Consider the following 10,827-nt stretch of genomic DNA (forward strand, 5'->3'; position numbering starts at 1 on the left):
GTAGCTCCTCATCTTTCCTCATGATACTTTGTGTTTCCCAGTGGAAAGAAGAGGTCTTATATATCTTTCCTCCCTAATAATACCCCTATGCATTCGACAGGTCCTTTGAGGTCTCAGCACCAGACAGTGGGGTGTAAATGCTGACTTTGCTTCTGTATCCCTGGCACCTAACACAGGCTGGCCCAGAGTAGCTGTGTAACAAATATTTCTGGCATAACTTAATACATTGCATTATTCATAAGAGGGTGATTTTTTTAGTGGTCTGCCAAAAGGTTAATAATACAGTAGCAAGTCATCAAACATTTATTGGGCACCATAATAGGCAAGGATGCATATAAAGCACATCCTTTTTGTTATGTAACTCTCTCCAGCACTAATACAAGCTGAGAGAACACCTCTGGGGTTTCTCCAGCATCAGGCATCCCTCTCTCCTCAGCATAAGGAGCCCAGTGTGATGGAGCTGGCACACAATAGGCATTTCAGTCCTTCTTCTCCTCTATTTCAGTATGTTTTCCAGGGGGGAGGACTTCAGATAGAAGGCAAGCTACCTGGCCCTAAGCTGTAGTTCAGAATTCCTATGGTTTTAGTACCACCTGAGTCCAGCTTTTCCCTCAATCCAGGCCTGCCCACCACACCGCACCATTTCCCTCTGGCCTCCCCCTTGTTCTCTTTGGGCAAAACTCAATTTGCATCTTGATGGAGATGAATAATTAGAACCCTCCAGCGTGAATAATTCTAGGCAAATTAATTTTCATGCCAATCAGGGAAAATTAATTGGCTTTATGATGTGTCAAATTTTCCAGGTGGGGCTCCCCAGGCATGCCCCCCACCTCTTCCCAGCCTCAGGCTCTTCCTTCCCTAGTACTTTGGAGAAGATTGCTTGCTTTTTTGTTTGTTTGTTTGTTTGTTTATTTTCAATGCTTCCACAGGTTACAATACTACCCCTCCTTGCAGCTAAATGACCCATTTAACAAGCCTGATGAAAACCTCCTTAGGGCCACTATTGCCTGAGTCAAAATCTGCCTGGTCCAAATACAGAAATCATATGGAGAGGTACATAAAAGATAAAAATATTCAGGTGAATGAGTTATTCTAAAATGAGCTCTCCTGAATATCCTCTCCCATTTGGTAGCTTCTCCTTTCTCTTTCTTAACAATATCTCTTGTTGAAAGAAGTTAATTCTAATATAGTCAGATATATCAATCCTCCTCTTTATTGCCTAATTAAAAATTTATTCCAAGATGAAGTATTTATATTGTATTTTTATGAGAAAATTTTGGTTCTTTCCCATTTTTTCCCAAAATGAAGTAGCTTTATTTTTTTTCTGATAATAAAAATAATAAATGACTCTAATATTTGCTTTGCACACACATGTACACACTCACAAGAACTATTTAAAAGTATGTTACAGGGATCCCTGGGTGGCGCAGCGGTTTGGCGCCTGCCTTTGGCCCAGGGCGCGATCCTGGAGACCCGGGATCGAATCCCACGTCAGGCTTCCGGTGCATGGAGCCTGCTTCTCCCTCCGCCTGTGTCTCTGCCTCTATCTCTCTCTCTCTGTGACTATCATAAATAAATAAAAAATTTAAAAAAAAAAAAGTATGTTACAAATATCATGGCACTTTACTATTAAATATTTCAGATGAAAGGTAACAATACCTTCATCACACCTAAGAAAATAAATAAATATCTAATACTGTCAGATATCCAGTACTTATTTACATTTCCCTAATTATTCCCAAAATGTCTTTGATATATGTAGGATTACTTACCATCTTCTTAAATTTCATATAAATAGGATTATATTTATACACTCTTGTGTTTGCTTTCACTCATTGTTACATTTGAATGATTCACTTATGTGTTAAAAATGAACATATATTAAGAATCATTTGTGGACATTTATTACAATAAATGGAAGGACCAAAAAAAAAAAAAACCCAAACCTAAGAATCATCATATATGCAAACTTCTGTATAGAATGACCATTTTGTATAACCTAATATTTTTATTCTATCATCTATAATTTTTTATCTGCTGCAATCATGATATTTTTTAGTAGGCTCAAAGGTTATTCATTGACAACAAAAAGTAAAATGCCATGTAAAAAGAAGAAAAAAGATTCTATTATGTTCCTATTAGTGAACACACTCAAGAGTAGAACTACAGGACAATAGTGTATATGTGGTTGTCTTAATTGTATTCCCACCAACAAGGTATGGCAGTTTCAGTGACATTTATCTTTGCCAGTATTTGGTTTTGTCAGTACTTTGAATTTTAGCTTTTCAAGGGACATAGTGGTATCTTACGATGGTTTTAATTTGTTTTTCTGAGGAGTAAAGATGTTCACACCTTTTCATATACCTATTGGTCATTCAGATATTCTCTTTTATAAAGTACAAGTCTTTTGCTTATTTTCCTTTGGGGCTGATTGTCTTAAAAATAATAAATTTGTAAGAGTTCATTGTATATTCTGGATACAAGTCCTATGCTGAATTTATGTAATGCAAATATCTTCTAGTGGTTCATATTCTACTGTTTCAATGATGTCTTTTGGTAAACAGAAGCTCTTAGTTTTAATCAATTTTAACTTTCATTTTTTAATGAATTCTATTTAAGAAATTTGCCTACTCTAAGTTCATAAAGGTATTCTCTTATATTTTTCTTTAGAATATTTAGTGTTTTACCTTTCATATTTCAGTCTATTATTTTTCACACATTCATTTTTGTAGGGGCAAGGGTTATGGTTTATTTTTTCCCATATGAGTATTGAACTGCTCCAGTATCATTTATTGAAAAGAGCATTCTTCCCTCAACTGAATTGTAGATGCCTCTGCCATGAGTAAAACGACTATATATGTGTGGGTCTTTTTCTGAAACTTAAAAAAAATTCTATTCTATTGTTTTATATCTTTACCCTATGACAGTGCTATGTTGTCTTTACTGTGATTTTATAGTAGACCTTGACATTTGGTAGTCTCTTCACTTTGTTCTTTTTTCTTTATTTGAACTATAGTTGACATACAATGTTATATTAGTTTCAGGCATACAACATAGTAATTTGACAATTCTATACATTATGCAGTGCTTATCACAATAAGTGTAGTTACCACTGTCTGTCACCATAGGATGTTGTTACAGTATTATTGACTATATTTCATATACTGTACTTTTTATTACTCTGACATTTATTTTATACCTGGAGATTTGTACCTCATAATCTTCACCCATTTTGCCCATTCCCCACCCCACTCTCCTCTGGCAGCCACCAGTTTATTCCCTGTAATTATGAATTTATTTCTTTTTGTTTGTTTATTCATTTGTTTTTCAGATTTCTTACTTCAAAATTGTCATGAATATTCTAGGTCTTTTCTTTCCTTATTAATTTTAGAATCACATAATAATTTACACATACATGACTAGTGAGATTTTGATTGAGATTGGTTCTTATCTGTAGATCATTTGTGGAGAACTGATAGTTTAACAATATAAACTCTCCCAATCCACTGACAAGGTATATTGCCTCCATTTATTTAAGTCATTTTTATTTTCCCTTAACCATGCTTTGTAGTTTTCAGTGATAAAGGTCTTGCACAACTTTTATTAGATTTATTCAATTTGTGCTGGTAAAGCTGCTCTCTGGGATGGAGGTGGGAGGCGAAAGTCTTGACTTAGAGCATTTGCTAAATTTCATGGTGTAATTACTCCCAACATGGTTAATTTCAAGCTAACAATAAGATGTCAAAGAACTACTAGTTGGAGAGAGGTTGTGATAGCCAGGAACCCCCAGGCTCCTATGTTCCTTAAGATTTTCTGCCCCCCTTCCCATCCCTGGTGTATACATATCCCCAAGTTGTAAAGATAATGGATTTTGCTCCTCTGATCAAATTGTCAAATGGCATAGCTGACCTTAAGATGGGGAGATTATTCAAGTGGCCTAACCTAATCACATGAGTTCTTTAAAAGAAAGACATTTTCTCTGGCTGGTTAAAAAGGGATAAACTAGAGGGATTCAAAGCATGAGATATATTCAACCTGAGGGAGGTTCTCTGTTGATGATGTGGAAGGAGATTACCTGGTGAGGACCTGAGATCACCGTCTAGGAGCTGAGTGGTCCCTGGCCCAAAGTTAGTGAGATAATGGAGACTTTGGTTCCAAAGCAGCAAGGAAATGAATTGTGCCAATAACCAGTGAGCTTGGAAGAGAAACCTGAGCCTCAGATGAGAGCTGCATCCCAGTAAAACCCTGAACTGAGAATCCAATCCTGTTATGCCTATACTTTTGCCCTATAGAAACTGGGAGGTAATAAAGTACTGTTGTTTTAAGGCAATTGAGAAACAGTGGACATAGGAAAAATGATCTTCCTTTTTCTTTTCTGCCTAACTGCAGAGTACAAATTTCCTTTGTGAAGGTGTTCCTCCTCTTCTATACTAGGAGTAAAAAAACATCCATTTTTACTGGAGATAGAAAGCCAGCACTGAGTTGGGTGTGAACAAACAAACTTTACTAAAATAACACTTATCTTCCATCAGTTTCCCCCATAAACCTTTACATATTTAATTTATTGTCCCTAGAAGTTCAAATTCCTTTTCCTTTGTCTTACCACTTCTTCACAAATTTATCACTTTTTGTAAGATGGTATGTAAAACCCAAATTCTCACTACCCATTTGAATTACTCATCACTTAGTTTTCTTGCATGAATGCACATCACACACATAAACTGTTGTTTTTTCTCTTGTTAATTTGTCTTTTATTTGTTTGATTTTGGACCCCTGCCACTGAATCTAAGATAATAGAAGAACTTTTTCCTTCCCTGCAAGAAGTAATGAGGCAATGGGAGCAAGACTAGCTTTCACTCTTACCTGGTATCAAAGAAATGGGACAAGGTGGTAAAAAATGGGGATTGTCTGCCCAGCTTCCCTATCCCCCTGCCCAGGTGTCAGCAGACTCACTGGAGCTTCTGATTCCATCCTGCAACAGAAAGTAGGATAAATCAGCCCTTCTCCTCTCCTTCCTGGTGGCAGTGGGGCCCAGCAGGGAGCTGATCTCACATCCACACTTGGAAGAAATGAGTCTGTGCCAGTTGGTGTCCCATTTCCTAGGAGGTGTTAGTGACAGGGTTGAGGGAGTAGCTAAACTGCCACCCCACTCAACTGCAAGGAAGTAGTGTGAGTCCCTGCCCTGCTTTTGTGAGAGTATTGTCAGTTAGCCCAGTGAGAAGCTGAACATATACAACCTCTGCCTCTTTTGCTACATCTCAACAGGGAGATTGTTTGCTTAAAAAAGGGAAGATTAAAAAGAATCCAGAGTATCATAATTTCAAAAATGTCCAGATTACAATTGAAAATCCTCATCATACCAAGAAACAAGAAAATTACAACAGGAATGAGAATAAGCAATGAACAGATGAGAATAAGCAATGAACAGATGGCAGCACTGAGACAAATCAGGTGTTGGATTATCTGACATGGATTTTGGAGCAGCCACCATAAAAATGCTTCAACAGTCATGATTTCTCTGGTATCCAGTAAAAGAATAGAAAATATCAGTAACGAGAAAGAAGGTATAAAAAAAAAAATAGAACTCTCCACCCAACAGCAAAATAAATATTTCTTTAAGCACCCATGGATCTTTCACCAAAATAGATCATATCCTAGGTTATGAAATAATCTCAACAAATTTAAGAGTTGAAATCAGAGTTTTTTCTGAACCTAATGAAATCAAACTATAAATCAGTAATAGAAAGACCACAGAAGGGCAGCCCCGGTGGCGCAGCAGTTTAGCGCCGCCTGCAGCCTGGGGTGTGATCCTGGAGATCCGGGATGGAGTCCCAAGTCAGGTTCCCTGCATGGAGCCTGCTTCTCCCTCTGCCTGTATCCCAGCCATTCTCTAAATAAATAAATAAATAAATAAATAAATAAATAAATAAAATCTAAAAAAATTTTTAAAAAAAGAAAGTTAAAAAAAAAGAAAGACCATAGAAAAATCTCTAAACATTTGGAAATTAAAATCACTATTCTAAATAATACATAAATCAAAAGATAAGTCCAAATGTATAAATATAAAAAATAAAATGAAATGAAAATATAAGATATTAAAACATACAGATACAGCTAAGGCAATTGTGAGAGGAAAATTTATAGCTTATTGTATCTAAGTGCTTACATGAGAAAAGAGAAACAGTTTTAATCAACACTTTAAGAACCAACCTCAAGAAAGTAGAAAAAGAAGAACAAAATAAATGTCAGGTGAGTAGTAGGAAGAAAATAATAAAGATAAGAGCAGAAAGAAACCCCAGGAAACCAATAGAGAAAATCAATGAAACAACGAAAGCTGTTCTTTTAAAAAAGATTTTATTTATTTGAGTGTGTGTGGGGGTGTGTGTGGAGAGTACAGAGGGAGAGTGAGAGAGAGAGAAGCAGACTCCCTGCTGAGCAGAGAGCCTGATGTGGGAGTCAATCTAGGACCCTGAGATCATAACCTGAGCTGAAGGCAGACGCTTAACTGACTGAACCACCCAGGTGCCCCACAAAAGATTTTTTAAAAATTGATAAAATTCATAAATCTGTAGCAGGACTCACAATGATTAACAGAGTGAAGACACAAGTAGTCAATATCAGGAATGAAATGGGATATAAATACAGAGGTTGTAACCAATAAAAAGATAATAGAGGAAACACCATGAACATCTTTACATTCATAAATTCAACAGTTTAGAACAAATGGACCAATTTCTCAAAAACTGCAAGCTACCAAAACTCAATCAAGATGAAACAATTTAATGAAATTGAATTTGTAATTAAAAAGCCAGATACATTCAAATCTAAACGGTTTTGGAGTGAATTCTATTGAGCACTTAAGGAAAAGTTGATGCAAGTTTTACATAATCTTTACTAGAGAATAGAAAAAAAGGAAACAGTTTCCAACTTATTTTTTGAGGCCAGTATTATCCTAATACAAAGTCAGACAAAGGCACTACAAGAATAACAACAAAAGACCAAAAAAATTACAGACCAATATTTTCATTAAGTTAGATATAAAAAATGCTTCAAAATGTTAGCAAGTCAAATCCAGCAGAGTGTAAAAATTATCATACACCATGATGAAGTGGAATTTATTTCATGTGGGCAAGACTGGCCCAACATTCTAAAACCAATGTAATCTACCATATTAGCAAGCCAATATGCAGAAAAATCATTTAACAAAACCCAACACCATTTATAATAAAACTCTCAGAAAATTAGGAATATATGGGAATTATCTCAACTTGATAAAGAGCATCTAAAAACAAAAACCTATAACTAATATCAAGTGATGTGAAAGATGGAGTGCTTTTCCTCTAAGACTGAAAACAAGGCAAGGATGTTAGCTTTCATTACTCTTACCCAATATAGTACTGAAAATTGTAGCCACTGCACTAAGGTAAGAGAAAGAAATAAAAGACATACAATTGCAAAGGAAGAAATAAAACTGTCCAAATTTTCAGATATCATATTTATATAGAAAATCCCAAGGAAAAAGAAAATCCCAAGGAATATGTGAAAAAAAACCCTCTGTTAGAGAGGGTTCAGCAAGGTCACAGGATACATCAATGTAAATATCAATTGCATTTCTATGTACCAGCACTACAGAAGCTGAAACTAAAAATACAGTGCCACTTATAATTAATCCAAAGAAAATGAAAACTTTAGGTGTAAACTTTAAATATGCCTAAAATCTGTGTGCTGCAAATTATGAAACCCTGATGAAAATAATCTAAGATTTAAATAAATGGACAGACTCATCATGGTCATGGAATGGGAAATTCAATATAGTAAAGATGCCAAATCTCCTCAACTTAATATACAGATTTAGTGTGATTTCTATTAAAACCCCAGCAAATTATTTTTGTAGACATGAACAAGCTTATTCTAAAATTTATATGGAAATATAAAATAACTAGAATAACTAAAATAATCTTAACAAAGAATTATGAAGTAGGATGAATCACTTTACCCCAAATGAAAACTTAGTGTATGGGGCACATGAGTGGTTCGGTCAGTTAGTTGAGTGTTGGCTCAGGTCATGATCTCAGAGTTGTGAGACTGAGCCCTGCATTGGGCTCCATGGTTAGCATGGAGTCTGCTTGAGATTCTTTTTCCTTTTCCCAATGGCTCTCCCCCTGCTCACACACTCTCTAAATAAATAAAATCTTAAAAAACAAAGACAAAAACACCTTAGTATATAGTTATAGTAATCAAGATATTATGGTAGGTGTAGGGATAGACACATAGACCAATGTAACATATTAGAGACCCAGATATAAACATGCACAAATATTCTCAATTCATTTTTGATAAGGGCACAAAAACAATAGAGGAAGGATAGCCTTTTCAACAAGTGGTGCTAGAAAAATTTAATATAAATAAGCAAACAAAACAAAACAAAGGACCTTCATCTAAACCTCACACCTATACAAAAAATTACTCATAATGGATCATCATTTAAATGTAAAATGTAAAACTTTTAAAAGATAGCAATAGGAGATTTTTTTTTTAAATCTAAGGCTAGATAAGAGTTTTTAGACCTGACATTGAAAACACCTGAGGGGCACCTGAGTGGCTCAGTGGTTGTGTCTGCATTTGGCTCAGGTTGTGATCCTGGGGTCCTGGGATCAAGTCCTGCATTGGGCTCCCTGCAGGGAGCCTGCTTCTCCCTCTGCCTATGTTTCTGCTTCTCTGTGTCTCTTGTGAATAAATAAATAAAATCTTAAAAAACAAACAAATACCAAAAAAGAGATACCTCATGGCAGAGTCAGTAGAGCATGTAATTCTTGATCTTGGAGCTGTGAATTCAAGCCCTATGTTGGTGTAGAAATCTTACTTAAAATTAAAATCTTTAAAAAATTTTTTGAAAACATGCCAAAAAGAAAAAATTGATATATTTGGCTTCATCAAGATAAAAAAAAAATTCTGCTCTGTGATAGATCCTGTTAAGATGAAAATACAAAAAGGAAATATTTGCCAACCACATATCTGACAAAGGAATAGTATCTAGAATATAGAATGGATTTTCAAAACTCAACAGTAAACAATCTAGTTAGAAAATGGACAAACATCATGAACAGACTTTCCACCAGTCAGATATGCAGATGGCAAACCAGCATAACGTAGAGATGTTCAACATGCATTAGTCAATGCAAAGAGATACATGCAATACAAAGAGATATTATTATGTACCTCTCAGAACAGCTAAAATAAAATATAGAGACAATACCAAATGTTGGCAAAGATACAGGGAAACTAGATCACTCATTGGTTGCATATGGGAATGTAAAATGGTATAGCCATTCTGAAAAATCGTTTGGCAGTGTTGTCTTAAAAAAACCAAACATACTTGCCATACAACATAGTGTTTACTATAGCATTTATCTTAGAGAAGTGAAAAATATTCACACAGAAACTGTACACAAATATTCATAGCAGCTTTAATAGCCCCCAAATGGGAACAACCCAGATGTTCTTCAATGGATAAATGGCTAAACAAACTGTGGGCCACCCATCTTGTGGAATACTACTCTGCAGTTAAAGGAATGAACTATGATACATGCCACAATTGAATAAACTCCCGGGGCATTATGCTACATGAAAAATAGTCTATTTTAAAATGTTCAATACTGTATGACTCTATTTATATAACATTCTTGAGATGACAATATTATAGAAATTGAGAATAGATTACTAGTTCCAAGGGGTCAGGGAGGAAGGACTTGGATGTGGATATAAAAAGGTAGCATTAGGAGTATTTTGGTAATGGAGTTGTTCTGCATCTTGACTATACCAATTTAATATACAGTTGTGATATTTTGTAAGATATAACCATTGGGAGAAACAGGCTAAAGGACTCATGGGATCTCTTTGTTTTATTCCTTACATTTGAACGTTCACTGATCTCAAAAAGTCTGAACGAAAACGTTGAAGTGACTTTGGAATCAGTCCATTGGCAGAAGCTGGAAGAATTATGAGGAGTAAGAAAAAAAGTCCTTAATTCCCTTGAACAAACTGATAATAGAAATATGGACATTAAAGATTCTGCTAGTGAAAGTTCAGAGGGAAGTAAGGAGCATTATAAAGATATCTTAAATTGCCTTAGAGAAAACTTAAATTAGCTGTGAACAGACTATTAATAGAAATCTGGAATTTGAGAACACTCTTGGTGAGGGCTCAGAATTAAGTAAGGAATATATTGTTGGAAATTGGAGGACGAATTATCCTGGGTAAGAAATCTTAACAAAATTGTGTCTGCAGTTATGTGGAAAGCAGATTCTGTAAGGGGTGAATTTGCATATATGGCAAAGGAGTCTTTAAAGCAAAGTGCTAAAAAACAAACAAACAAAAAAAAACAAAAAAAAAAATAAAGCAAAGTGCTGACTATACTCCCTGGTTTCTTCTTGTTGCTTATGATAAAATGGGAGAAGTGAGAGAGAAATTAAGGGAAGAACTGTAAACAAAAAGGAATCAGGACTGGATGATTTTGAAAATTCTCACCTCCTCCAGATGGTAAAAGATGTTGAGCCTCGGTGACTGTTACATGTATGGCTCGGAGAAAGGGCTAAGTGAGTGATTGGACAACCATTTGCTGAAACCCTGGGAAGATAATGGTCAGAGTATTCAGCTACACACAATCTAAAGGATTAAGGGAGCTCTTCAAAGGTCTTCTCAATCAAGCCAGAAGGCTTCTAGGACGCTTAGAAGGTTTGTCCCTTAGTTATCTCAGAGGAAGCCAAGATAGAGAAAGGATTATCTTGAAATGATGTGTGATTGTGGCTTTTGTCTAAAGGACACATC

Source organism: Vulpes vulpes, chromosome 5 (assembly GCF_048418805.1).
Source record: "Vulpes vulpes isolate BD-2025 chromosome 5, VulVul3, whole genome shotgun sequence".
NCBI classification, from domain to species: Eukaryota; Metazoa; Chordata; class Mammalia; order Carnivora; family Canidae; genus Vulpes; species Vulpes vulpes.